Source organism: Sebastes fasciatus, chromosome 6 (genome assembly GCF_043250625.1).
Source record: "Sebastes fasciatus isolate fSebFas1 chromosome 6, fSebFas1.pri, whole genome shotgun sequence".
Classification (NCBI taxonomy): domain Eukaryota; kingdom Metazoa; phylum Chordata; class Actinopteri; order Perciformes; family Sebastidae; genus Sebastes; species Sebastes fasciatus.
Genome location: NC_133800.1, coordinates 23,597,940 through 23,611,368, shown reverse-complemented (window position 1 = coordinate 23,611,368; position 13,429 = coordinate 23,597,940). Strand labels below are relative to the sequence as shown.

The 13,429-nt window shown below is 38.9% G+C and overlaps 1 protein-coding gene and 1 long non-coding RNA gene across 2 annotated transcripts in view; one reads left to right on the top strand and one right to left on the bottom strand.

The window, feature by feature from the left end:
• Positions 1–3,801, top strand: part of LOC141769496 (uncharacterized) — a 97,938-nt gene extending 94,137 nt beyond the window's left edge. The window contains exon 2 of the long non-coding RNA XR_012594304.1: positions 507–3,801. This is a non-coding gene — a long non-coding RNA (uncharacterized LOC141769496). The remainder of the gene's footprint in view (positions 1–506) is intronic.
• Positions 1–13,429, bottom strand: part of mvb12bb (multivesicular body subunit 12Bb) — a 142,789-nt gene that overhangs the window by 123,732 nt on the left and 5,628 nt on the right. The gene's annotated exons all lie outside the window — the stretch shown is intronic.

Below are 13,429 nucleotides of genomic sequence, written 5' to 3'. Positions count from 1 at the left end.
AAAAGCTGCTATCAATTAAAAAACTCTTCCTTAAGAGGCAGTAACAGAGGTGTCTCATCCAAACTATAATTGGGATGTTATTCTGTTGATCTGCAATATTTGCCCCCCAAAAATTCCTGGTGAGGAATTTACCTTCATAAATTTTCAAATATAAATTTTAGCGCTGTCAAAGGTAACGTGATAATAACGTGTTAACGCAAATTCGTTTCCACTCATTTCTTTAACACATTAACGCAACTTGCGATTTTTAATGAACCTCTTAAAAATCCGACCAGCCGCTGACAGCTGTTGTTGTCTGTTGGGCTTCAGTTTGCCATGTTATGATTTGAGCATATTTTTTATGCTAAATGCAGTACCTGTGAGGGTTTCTGGACAAAATGTGTCATTGTTTTGTGTTGTTAATTGATTTCCAATAATAAATATATACATACATTTGAAAAAAGCAGCATACTTGTTCACTCCCATGTTGATAAGAGTATTAAATACTTTACACATATCCCTTTAAGGTACATTTTGAACGGATAAAAATGTGCGATTAATCAAGATTAACTATGGACAATCATGCAATTAATCACGATTAAATATTTGAATCGATTGACAGCCCAAATAAAGTGACATATATACGTTTTCCAAGTGTTGCACCCTCTGATAATCTTGTTGTTGTTGTGTCTTTGGTATAATCTGGCATCAAGCACGGCCGGTAATATAAGATGGAGTGTTTGAGTAGCAGTCACATTAGACTACATGATTTCTAGATATCAAAGTTTAACATTTTCAGTTTTCCTCTCGCTGCCATTCGGAGCTGCCGACATGCAGAGTTGCCTGGTGTAGCTTCAGTGTTCTTATCATTATGCAAATATTTGATTATCTGTTAAGGGAGATCACAGCGAGTAGCTTCACAAATGCAGCATGTTTATCTCCAGTATACATATTAAAGGAAAATTCAAGCTGGGCATGTGAAGTGTAAATCACCCTGTGCTGCACACAGTGTGCAGTGGCTGTGTTTCAGAGCTAATGATGGGCTCGGGCTGTGTTTTTGTGATGCGTCTGAGATTATAGCTCTCTCCTGCAGCAGTGGTGCTGCGTTCCTGGTCATCACTGCCTAGTACTACTGATTAACATAATCAGCCAACATTAGTTATTCATGTGATGTGCAGAAGCGCTCGGGGGTCAAATCTTTGCCCTGTCTAATAACCTATGTTAAATATTAAAGAAGTACATGGGCTGCCTGATTTACATGCCTCTCATCCTGCCTTTAGATGCAGAAGTAGAAAGAAAAAAAAATCACTCTAGGCCTGTGGTCCATTACTTGGACCAAGAATAAATACGCAGTATATTGTACTGAAAATATATTGCTTTGAAGATCTGAGGAAGTGCTGTTGTTATATTACAATGCACAACAACTGTATCCAATGCTAGATCATGTGCAAGAGCTTATATTCATGTAAAGTGAATATGTGATCATCTTGCATACAAACCAGCCAGTGGTAGCCATCATTTCGCTACACAATTCCTCTGTATGTGTGTGTGTGTATGCGGCATAAGAGGCTTTTTCCACTCGGCTTCATCTGACTGTCTGACAAAAAGGACCCCACTGGGCATGCATGAACTGACTTGCTGCATCTTTATGCCTCACATTTCTTGATTAAGAACAATGAGCAGAGAGGCTAGCCAAGCGTTGAGCTGCCCGTGTTGGGTGAGCAGCGCGCTGGGTGGAGGGTGGAGGGTGGAGGGTGGAGGGGGAGACCCTATGGGCTGCAGAGAAGGAGGCCGGCTATGAACCCCGAGGAAGTCATTAGGAGACCAGTGACCTCACTGGTGCAGAGCTCAAAAAAAGCTGCCCACTGGCATGATGTCATACTTCACATGTCAACCTTCATCACAGCAACACAGTTGAAGAGTCCAAAACTGTAAGACCGACATCATGTACCTGGCAGCTTTACCTCTATTTGATATACAGCAGGGGCCTCACCTATGAATAAAGCACACAAGCATCACCTATGGTGCTGTATCTACAAACGATGAGCAACACTGCACTGAACCAGAATCAGTGGATTGTAAAGTATAGGGATGTCACGATAGCAGAAATGTAGTAGTCGATAGGGAAATTCCACGATTCTCGATACCTATTCGATACCACGGTAAAAAAATAAAAGTAAAAAAATAAATCCCATGTACTTCAACATATACTCCTTTATTACCGTTAGCATATTGTTTACGTTAGTGAGTTAAACAGGTCATATTTCCCTCTCTATTATCTATTTTATATTGCTGTGAAAACATCTGTATTTATTCAAGTTTCTCGAAAAAAACTATATTTTACAAGATTACATTTGAACACATCATGATAACAATAGAATTTACCTTTGCCCAATGCTCATGCTCGTGTTGAAATCGGCAGGACAAGAGCTAGTTAACGCTAGCTTTTAGCAGCCGGTAAGCATCACAGTCCTGAATGGAGCTACCAGGTAATGTTAACTAGCTCTCGTCCTGACAATTTCAATACGGATTTGTTGTTCGCAATCTAGCATTATCAGGGAAAAAATACAGTACGTCCCCTGGATGCGTCGATAGTGAGTTTACTGCGTCCCAAACACATTTTCTATCATTCGTAGGACGACGGGACACCGTTAGTCTTGAGCCCTGACGGTATCTGCCTTACTGTAGAAAGATTAGTACCATCATCAACTTGGTATCTAAGTATCGGTTCTCGTGACATCCCGAGTAAAGTATATTAAACTCCTAAGGATGTGTACATACAGTACACATTAAACTCCTAAGGATGTTTACATACAGTACATATGTTGTTGTGTAGCACAACAATACACAGGATTTCTTGATGAGTACATCTGGACAATATAAAGAAATCTGCCAGTCACTCTTCTATAAACAGCATTTCAAAAAACAAATCCAGGTCCATTTTTCCTAGTGTTTATAAACCTTACAAAAGCTAAATCATTCTAGCTTGAAAATACATTTAAAGGCTATTACATAGCTGGTAGTCTTTATTTCAAGAACTCAGCCATTCTCTGTGGGAGTTATAAAAGTCCCCAGCCCTACAAAAATAAATACAAACAGCAACAGCAGCAGGTGGATCTCAAAGGTGGCACTATATTCCAATTCCAGATTGGGCCTTTAATGACAACTTGCACTGTGGAAGTGAATGGATGCACAATTTATCACCTATATTCCCTCACCCTGTAGGACCAGGAGGACCAAGCGTGTAGACTAATGAACTGCAAACTCTCCTCTAGGCTTCCCTTTGTAATGATGGAACTACTCAGGATTTTCTTTTTTCTATCTCGCTTTCTTTTTTTAATTTGGTCCTTAAGAAAATAACAATCCTCCTTGGCCCTGCTCATTACTGCTTGGCTGCGGTGACCATTAGGAAATGAAAATAACTTTGCTCATTTTGTGCAAAGCAAAGGCCTGTAGGCTGAGGGTCTGAGTAAAGAATTGAATTTCTAAATATAACTTCGGTGCTCACAGGCTGCTGTGCTCTCACATAAAGGAATGGTGTGATGGGCGAGTTTACAAGGCCACTAAATTGCAAATAGAATCATTGTTTGGTCCGCAGCAATGAATAAGAGATCTAAATCAAAACATTAAAAAAACTTCATTGTGCATTTCCTCATTACCCTTTCGTGGGCAGAACCCAAGCTGCTGTGCATGACTATGCAAGTGAGAAAATGGTTTCAGTTGTTTTAAGCCCATTGGATGTACAAATTTAACTTCATCTGTAGTGCAAAGCAGTCAGTCGGTCAGTCATCATCACAGGTCCCTCAGTCACTTTCTACAAAAGGTCTGGATTTACTGAACATTAAGCTGTGTTATTGTAAGAATTAACAGCTTCCATAATCCTTGATGCAAAAGGATCTATCTGACATCACTGAATAGTGAAACTCATTTTGCCTGGACTGTAGGGATGCATTGATGTACTGCGGAATTTAATGGATGGCATCATGTACAAGGGTACACATTGTAAAGAGAACAATTCACCATTTTCTTTTGAAGATATCTTCTTATCAACGTTTTTGTGTTTGTGTTCAACTAAAGTATCCACTGAGGATACACAGAAATGGGTCAGGAAGAGCCTTTTTATTCTACGATCTGAAATATTACACCTATATTAGGTGGAATGTTATAGCACGCTGCCAACTAAATCATAACAACACCTTCATGTACCAAGTAAAACCATGAATTTTGTGAATCTTTAAAGCCCTGATCATTTTTCTTTTTTTATTGAATAACAATACATAACGAAGGAATGTACTGTAAACTTTCAATGTATCATAGTGTAACTATTTGCCAAGTTATATGTTTTCTGACTATTCAGTCGCTAACAATAAAGCAAGCTTACAGTATGTAACTTCTGCTGAACGGGGACAACTGTAGGCACATGTGTAGATTACGGAGTGATGGTAAATGCTAACAATATCTCAGTGGGCAACCTCCGAGGGCTGAAAAGTGAAGCCAATGCGGAAGTGCCTTAAACTTGCATTCTTTCTAACAGCCAGCAGGGGGCGACTCCTCTGGTTGCAAAAAGAAGTCTGATTGTATAGAAGTCTATGAGAAAATGACCCTACTTCTCTCTTGATTTATTACCTCAGTAAACATTGTTAACATGAGTTTATGGTCTCAATCGCTAGTTTCAAGTCTTCTTCAATACAGCATGATGTTCATTTAGTAAATTATGATCCCATTTAGAATCAAATAGACCATAAAGCAGAGTAGGCTTTAGGGTGTGGCTACCTTGTGATTGACAGGTCGTTACCACGGTGTCATCCAGTTTTCGTCTAAGAACTTTAAGCCTTTCCCAGTGAGTTTTCAGTTCATTAAAGTTAATTGGAGCATTTTGGTCGCATATACAAATGTCTTATTCAGCATTTAGTTGTACTTAGCTCCACCCTCTCATTCACTTCCAAGATGGCGACAGCCAAAAAAAAAGATGTCGACGGCCAAAATGCCGAACTCCAGGCTTAAAAATATATAGTATATCCAGTCTATGTAATATCTATCTAAAGCCAGCCAACATTAGTTAATATTAACCACCATACTCTACTGGTCATGCCAGACAAAGTAAGGCCATAGCAACAAAACCCCTGACTGTATTGGAGCAAGCTTATATCAGTAAGAAAGAGTAAAACAGTGTTGTTTCATCTTTCAGAATTAAATAGTCTCGCAAGCCAGGGCTTCTTAATAGCCCTGTATACTTGCTACACACTAGCTAGGTAGCAGGTAGGAAGAGAAAAATAAAATAAAGTTTGAATTCATTGGATTTAACGCTGTGACACTGCACTGAATCTGCTCCTGTCAATATATGTGCTGAAATGTGTTTAGTGCAGTGTTAAGGGAACGTGGCACACAAGCATGAAGTCTCACGGCGCTCGTACACCATCGATTCTCTCACTCCAAACACAAATGTGGTGGCAAGCCCGACGCATTTGGCAGAGACCAATGTCCAGTGGTTACTGGATGAATGGGCCACAATATTGCACTGAGTGAGCGCACTCCCACATCGAGGCTGGACTGCTGTTTAAATCAAGCGGGCGGTCACACTCGATGTGTACATCACCACTGAGGCATGGTGAGCAATGAGACGCCTGTACAAGGCCCCTGCTGGCCTATTGCAGGGCTGGACTGCTGAGGCCCCTGGGCTGCCTAATCAAATCTGAAACCATCACATTCACTAGGGCTCTCAGGCAAGGATGCATGCAAAAAAAAAAAGACCACATCACCAATCATTCACCCTCCCCCACTGCTCTTAAATACCGCCATTAGGAAGACATTACAAAGGAATATGTAAGTAATGGAGGTATAGCATTTCATTTCTTTCTACTGGTTTCCCATCAGGAAGTAGCTTTAAACAGAGGTTAGAGAAATTGTACAGCACAAATCTGCTGGTCGATCCATCCAGCAAAAACACTTGTGATGCACAGTACAGTATCTGTATCATCAACCATACGCAGCTGATAACTACAATCTCTAACTTTCCAGACCTATGAAATTGATGTGTTTATTTAGCGTGTCCAAGCCGAGGCAGAGCAGTAATAGCCTTGTCTAGGGGGCGAAGATGGAATCCCGCCGCTTTACCATCGATGTAGGATAATGGTTTCCTTTGATGGAGATTTGGGCCATCTCAACATAATTAGGCAAGCGTGAACAATGATCTCCATAAAGTGCAGAGTACTAATTAAAACAGTTCAGCTTTACAGCATTTCAAACATGACAATAAAAATAACAAGAGGCCCCAAATGGATTGCACACTGTGCCAATAGTTCCATGGAAAACACTGGATCAGATATTAAAAGGGCATTGAATTCGCTCTAATGTGAATATGGCTGAGCAGAAAATAAAGATAATTATAGAAAAATATATGTGTATTAAATTAATCACTCCTCAGTGTTTTTCTTTTATCTCTGTAAAATGGAAAGAATTTGTAAGATTTAGTCACAAACATCAGCTCTAAGCAAGATGAGGAAAATTATCACATTAGTCGCTTGAAATGCAGAAGTCATTTCTAAATGTATCAAGTGATGTGAGTCTGTTTTGCATAACAATAATACACCAGTTGTTACTTACAGACTATGAATGCAAACTGTATATATTATGTTTGAGTACTGTGTTTTGTTCACTGCTTTGACCTTATTTTCTCTCCTAATTAACATGTTTCATAAGTGTTGAGTTAAGCACCATTACACGGTAGCCCTCTAAGTATCTGCAGTCCATTAATGCTTGCTGTCTGAAAGCATTTAAAGCTCAGAAGATCAGAATAATAACAAAAAGGTTTCCAATTGTGTGCGCGTGTGTGTGTGTGTGTGTGTGTGTGTGTGTGTGTGTGTGTGATTCAAATAGCCAGTCTCTTGAGAGGCGCATTGATTCCTAAATGAATGCAAGGCTAGAGAAAAATGGATTTCTTCCTTAAGATGTGACTTTATATCTCTTCTTTAAATCCCTGCAGCACTGTGTGCATTTGATTATACACTGAGATGGAGGAAATCTTTGCATCTTTATAAAATATTCATTGGAGTGGATGGGTGAGGCAAGGCTCTGTAGATGGTTGCTTGGTGATGGAGGAAATCTTTGGAAGTTCAAGTGGATAGAAACAGAATTTGGTGTCTGCTGTGTGAATCACATAAGTAGGTCAGACATTTTAATGCCAAAACGCCTAAAAATCAGATGGGATTTTTGTACTCCTATTAAAGATATGGTGCAAAGTATTTAATGGAGTGCTCTTTTTTAGTCCTTTAATAAATGCTGTGCATCTCGTAAATGAGCTGATCGAGTGATTTACTGTTGTGAGATTGCTTTTGTTACAGCATCTTTCATCCATTTTACGCTGACAAAAGATTGATTTAAGATATGATCGTGATTAAATTACAGCTGGATCCTTTATTACCCACTTGGCAGTCTATGGTCTTTGTTGCCAATGTTAGCAGGATCCTTCTTTATATTCTCCAAGTCTATATAACTATGTGGTGACATTCCTGCAATGATCACACATTTAAAGTTACAATAACTATCTCTTATATGTCTTACAACAATGTGCCACTCTTTACTTCCTTCGCTGGCTATCTTTGAGCTTCTGTTCAACCTGTATCATGTGTAAAAATAAACCCAAATTGGGCTCAATACAGATTGTTGATCAGATAATTGGCCGGCAAAATGAATGGTGAGTAATGAGGTCTTAAAACACAAATGCTAAGGCAATTAGCTAGTGTCCTCTCAGGAGTGCATGCTGTTAGTTTTTTTTTTTTTGCATGGATTTGCAGGTACAGTTTATCTCTGATTAACTGAAGACGGCTAAAACATAAAATAACAGCATAACAATGCAATGCAATAGGAACGTGTTGCTGCCATTTTTTTCCTTATCAAAATTTAGTGTATGTTTGGAGCGTTATTTCACCTCCTTCGCGACAAACTGAGCCCGCTACAGCCTAAAAATTGCAAGTTTTAATAAGTAATGCATTAAAGAAATTAGTGGCTTTAAAAAAAATGTGCCCTTACGCGTTACTATCGTGTTAAATTTGACATGTTGACAGCCAGTTTATAGAGTATGACCACACATACATACATTAACTTCCCCTACCTCAAGCTAATAATTTATGTTTTTCAATGTTCTTAGTTGAACTTAAAGGTGCAGTGTGTAGCATCTGGTGGCATCTAGCGGTGAGGTTGCCGATGGCAACCAACTTAAACTTCTACCGTGTGCCAAGCGTGTAGGAGAACTACGGTGGTCGACACAAAACACAAATTTGCCCTCTCCAGGGCAAGTGTTTGGTTTGTCCATTCTGGGCTACTGTAGAAACATGGCGGCCGGCTCCATGAAGATGACCTGCTCCCTATGTAGATATAAACAGCTCATTCTAAGGTACCGAAAACATAACAATTTACATTTTCAGGTTATTATACACTAAAGAAAACATACTTATTAATATTATATTCCATTTCTGCCAATAAATCCCCCAAAATGTTACCAACTGCTCGTTTGAGGAATTGCATTTACATGCAACAAACACAAAACACTAAACACACTAAAATATGTTAACGGCTGGTAAGTACTTGGTGCTAATCACTACTTTGCAGTCCTAATGCAAATCCTGTCTGTGTGACTACTGTACATTTTCAAGGTGAAATGACCAGTGAGTGAAATTTTACATCCAGTCATTCTTGGCCTTTTCAGGATGACAGAAGGTGTCACTGTTCATGCAACACTTCCACACTCAAGCCTGGAAAGTTGAAAGCGCATTCCCGATACAGTTAGTAAAGACTGTGCATGAATTAAATTTGAACCCAGAATAGTTCCACAATATAAATGTAAGATACTATAATGCAATATACTAACACTATGATATACTGTAAGTATTAGAACAAGTGTTACTTTTTCAAAATCACTTAAAGAATTAGGTATAATTTGAGAAACAAACAAAGAGCTGATGCGAAAGAACAGCTCTGAAAGTAAAACGCCAGGGAAAGAGTAGACGGAGCAGAAAAGACGGACGTGGCACACACATACACACACATAGATTGAGTGGAGGGACTTGTCAAAGGACTAATACCCCTTGCTTGGTATCTTCAAAACTGACTGGATGACAAACATGTCTGTCAGCGCTGTGCCAATATAGTTTAGGGCCTCTCGTGATGGGGCACACACCCAATGACAGAAGCAGGTCATTTCCGCTCCCTGGCATCATAAATCCACCGTCTGGCCCCTGTCCGGCTGCTGATGCTGCAGAACACCACACACGGTGGACCTGTCGGAGCACCGTGAGCTACTGCGCTGTCCCCATGGCACACAGAAATACACACAAACACACACACATACACACACACACACTGCAAACAGTCTTTACGTAGGAGTAGTCGTGGCCAGCATACTGTCCCATCTGCTCTATATATGGCATCTCAGGTGAGTGAAAAAATAAACTACCTATCTATCTATCTATCTATCTATCTATCTATCTATCTATCTATCTATCTATCTATCTATCTATCTATCTATGTGCACTTTTTGTTACAGCTTACAGAGCATCTTTCACGATTTTTCCCCTTGTCAAGGAAGAAAGCAAAGCTGCCACGCTGTGGTTCACTTGTCCTTTGTGCAGAACCTGACACCTCATATTCCAGTCTGCAGTAAAAACTGCACTTAATATACAGTAGCATAGCAAAAATACAGTGCGAGCATGTCAGCTGGGGGATGAGGGATACTGCACGTAATATATTCATGTTTGCTTAAATCAGGCTCAAGGTTAAAACAACACCTATTTCTCTTGGCGTCACATCTCTTTGGCACAACACAGAGTTTCGATGTGCCAAACATGACACCTCCACTCACTAATACAAGAGAAATAAGGGATGAATGATAAATAAATCTGCATTTTCACAACCTTCTGCTATATATACCTCACCCTCTTCCTCCTCTCCCAGACAGGAATGCAAATGGGTCATTGAGCTTCATCCCCCTTTTGCCCTAACATGCAATGACAGTGTTTAAATTCCTGTTTGAAGCCCAAGAAAAAAATATAGGAAACTCTCCCATTTAGCATGAAAAGGTGTTAATGTTCCCCCGCGCAAGGCTAGGGATCAAAATATGTGCTTTAGGGAAGCCATGACCGCTTTCAGGAAGCCATGGCCGGGGTTGAGCAGAATGCTAAATGCCATACATCCTCAAGGTTATCTCTGAAGACAGAGCCCTTTTGGAATCTGCCTCTGCTTTATTTTCTTGAATGCATGCATCAAGCCAGCAGAACGGAAAAAGATGAAGGTGACTCCTAGAACGAGTCAAACGCTCTCTCTCTCTCTCTCTCCGTGCGCGCTGCCTGGTGGTTGTAGGGTGGCGTACACCTCGCTGTGTCCGCAATGAATGGTTGTAATTTGGCGGGTCCATACCAGCCAGTGCACTCTCTCTCTCTGTGTGCAGTGTGTGGTTGTGTCTGTGGACTGGGATTAGACAGAGGTACAGTAAGCCAGGGGCTAATACAAAGCACTTAAATGTGAAAAGTGTCATTTCCATCCCCAAGTCCCTGAATATTGAAATTAGGTCATCAGTGCAGCAGAGGCCAATTTTCACCCTCATATATCATGGCTGCCCCTGCACCCAAGGTCTCATTACACCATACATGGTCAATAAGCCATTAACATGCAGCAGACAATGTGTAATGTTCACACAAAGACTATGTGTCTACTGTACAGTAACTGTAGTGAGTCAGTGCTGGTGCCATACAATAATCCAGGGCAAAAGCATACATTCAACAAAACGGAGAAAGAGACCTAACAACCATCACTTGGAGTATTTTCGGATTGTTTTGATGCTAGTAGTCGTTTGGAAAGGAAGGGAGACGCTTTTGTATGCAGAGTCCTTTTTTTTCCAACATCAGTTTGCCAGTGTGATATTCATTTGTTGGAAGCTGTGCTGCATAAACAAACAACGCCCAAGGCTACCACTGGCTGGTTAAACAACCACAGGCTGTTTTCTCTTTTCTCCACCATAGCACATTGTGAATTCCTTGTTGGACCACAACATGCTCTGCTATGTTTATTTAACAAATGGCTTACATGTACTGACAATTTCACATTATAATATTTACACCTCGCACCTTAGAAGAACATTGTGTAGGTTTTATGTTCAGGCTTTGATTTATTAATGAAAAGTATGATAGTGCTTTAGTAATGACTGAATGGTTTACACTGCACATCCTCTCTAAGTTGTAATGATATAAACGTTCCTTTGTTTGCCGGCATCCTACATTTCTTCTCGCCATTACCCTGCAATAAACTGAAGGCATCAACATTCTTCTAACAAACCAACGGCAGATTGAGGCCCCTGCCACTGCTGTAACAAATGGGTCAAATCATTGCCACAACCCATGTTTCTTTCTGCTTTAACGTGGTTACACGACTGTGCGGGGACATTTATGGACTGCCTGATCCAGTGCTGGCAGATTAAAACAAAATCAAGCCAAACCGGTTTAAACCTCTTCTGTGACGAGTCTCACAGCATATTGTGCACCAGAAAACAAACATTTTATTAACAATAAAACATTGTTTTATTTTATTTTCGCGCTCTGATTCAATCTATTTCCCTCAACATTTTTTCCCCGAGTACCTTCTTCCTGCTTGTGAAAATGGGGTTTGTATTGATGAGCTGAGCCCAATATTGATTTCCCATCATTCCTGGTGTGGACATTTTCTGGTCTATTATACTACAGTCGCAGCATATTCCCCTAGCAGCCGTAAAGTGGATATATGGACAACCTGACCTTGGCAATATGGAGATAATGAAATATCCTTAATGACCCTTCCTGAAAGATTTTACAGGCTGGACTATAGACTGCCAACCCATGTACAATAATAGTTAGCGGAGGAGGATTTTAGAGGCCCAACTAAATCTACAGCTCACTACACGTATTGGGAGGACTGTTAACTTGTCTATTTTACTAGGTTAATGTAACCATTAAGGGCACACAGTTATGTGAGAGTGGCTAATATCAATGACTGGTTTATATTTAAGAGCAGTGTCAGCCATTGCTCTCTGACTCACACCATCACCAGATTGAAGAGGAAAACGTGGTATTTCCTGTGAAAATACAGAACATATGTACATGTAGCATCATTTGACATTGGTAGCATTATGTCTAAGAGGATGTTCATCCATAATATATATTTTTGAATAATAATAATTTTAATAAAAAATGAGGTATACTTTATTTGAACCTCTATAGCCAATATATAAATACTTAATAAACTGTCTATAAGTTACTATAATGTTTATTAATGCAATCTTACTTGATAAAAACAGTACATATCTGTAATCATACAGTATGTACAGTAATGATGGTAGCACTTTTATACTATTTATAAGCAGTATATAAACAATTAGTACATGTTTTATAACACACTACAATGAAACTATAAGGACATTTTTAATGGTTTATTAATGTCTTTGTTAATAACTACAACTCCTCCTATGAAGCATTTATAACTGGCATATAAACAGTTCATGTGTAATTGATAACGTACTTGTAATCTTGTTATCACAATTATCTCTTTAGTCTTTCTCCAGTTGAAGTTTGCCTTTTATGGCAGCTATACTTTCTCAATTTGATATTTCAGGTAGAAGTATTGTGTTTGTGACACAACCACTATTTATATTTATGTTTGGAAAGATGTAAAATTATCTTACTAAGATATTGACACTATGATCATCAATCATTAAATATCCAATGTTTAATTTTACTTTAAGTATGTTTGTACTACATTCATAATATTACTTGGTGAATGTACTAACATGATAAATACACCTGCATCAGGAAATGTTTCCATCACACTGCAAAGAGGTCTGTACAAGATGAACCTTCATGCTCAGCAAAAATAAATAACATGTTTTGTATAAACTACAATGTACTCTATTGCACACTTCTGACAAGTAATTTATAGTTAACATATTTTGTAAGCATGTTTCAGTATTAATAAAGCAAAGAAAATCCCCTTTTAAGGGTAATAAATAGATAACAATAATGTTACCACAACACTGATACGTATTTATTAGTGCATGAATCCTGTTTTCTGAGGTATTCGGATATCTTAGTTCTCTGTTTCAGTAAGCAGATATCCTTATAGCTTACTACAAGTTTATAATCAACATTTATTAGGTGACTGTGCACATGTGCAAATTCTTTGTAGGTTAGAACTTGAAATTGTTTATTATGAATAATAATAATTATTCTTTACTTTACTCCATTTTATATTAAAGATAGTTTACATATTTATATATTGACTTATAACAATTTTACACCGTGTTATAAAGCATTTCTTAACTGTTTGTACACATGTACAGCAAGTTTAAGGTTGTTTATAGATGTGTTTAAAACTATTATATGATGTACTGTATGATACAATATGTTACACTGTGTTATCAGGCATTCATTGA